Source organism: Coenobita brevimanus, chromosome 69 (genome assembly GCF_032717465.1).
Source record: "Coenobita brevimanus isolate Jiangsu-jjx chromosome 69, ASM3271746v2, whole genome shotgun sequence".
Taxonomy (NCBI): Eukaryota; Metazoa; Arthropoda; class Malacostraca; order Decapoda; family Coenobitidae; genus Coenobita; species Coenobita brevimanus.
Window position 1 is genome coordinate 13,806,192 of NC_137022.1, and position 1,117 is coordinate 13,807,308.

At 41.5% G+C, this 1,117-nt stretch overlaps 1 pseudogene; it reads right to left on the reverse strand.

Annotated features, from left to right (window-relative positions):
* Positions 1 to 260: 260 nt before the first annotated feature.
* On the reverse strand, positions 261 to 377 carry LOC145406246 (5S ribosomal RNA; annotated as a pseudogene).
* Between the last annotated feature and the right edge of the window lie 740 nt (positions 378 to 1,117).

The following is a 1,117-nucleotide window of genomic DNA, read 5'->3' on the forward strand; positions in this document are numbered from 1 at the left end:
AGGTTTAGTGGAATGGTTCTACAGAATGTACACATTATTTGAAAGTGAACCTGGCTCCGAAAAAGGATGCAAACAGACTCCGTTCTCCTGTGCGTATATTATAAAACAAGAAGAAGAATAAGGCTCTGAGAAAAGTTCATTCATTCATTCATTGCCAGACGCCATGTATCCCAAACGGGGTGGCCAAGGGCTTAGAGTTAATTGTTTTACAGGGAGGGGCACTAATCCTCCACCAACCCCACTTGACACGTAGGGAGTTATGCCAACAGCATCTGGTGTTCCCAGGCGGTCACCCATCCAAGTACTAACCAGACCCAACGTTGTTTAACTTCGCTGATCGGACGGGAAGCGGTGTACTCAACGTGGTAACCGTAAAATGTAATCAACGACAATAACGAATAAATTTCCCAGAAATAAGTAACCATAGGGAGCATTTAAGAAATATATGAACCGTAGCCATAACTTCCCAAGACATTCACTATGATTTATATACTGTAACTTGGATGTGAAAGACTGAAAAAATATTAGCCTCCAGTTCGGTCGAAATGAACTTAAACCGTAGTAGGTTCCAAAATTGGGTAGAATTAGGCTTCTTCCTCATGCGCTTGATAGACGGAGACTTGTTGACCTAAATCAACATTGGAGAAAAACAGCTAGACACTACAGTGGATTCGTAAACGAGATCTAAAGGATGTAAAAGAATTTCGAAATGGATTCTAAATAAGAATGAAATAGACACCCTTCTCGTGTGCGTATATGAAACAAGGAGACTCTGAAGAAATAAATGAAACAGGAGACGGATTTCTAATATACTCGTACTACTATGTTTTTATTTTCCCTCGCTCGCGAAGCAAGAGTAGGTGTTAGATGTTGAGCGGTACCAGTGCGTCTGTGTGTGTGTGTGTGTGTGTGTGTGTGTGTGTGTGTGTTTTAACAATATAGCTAAAGCACTTTTCATCCAGTTTTAACCCATCACGTCCCAAGGTTTTTCGCACCTCCGCCACCCCCCAATCCCGAGCTATTTTGGAAATTTTTTTTTTTGGCTAAAACTTCCGCTTTTGTTGAGAAACAAAGGAAAATCACCAAGAAATGGCTTACCGTGGTCCATAAGTGGTCG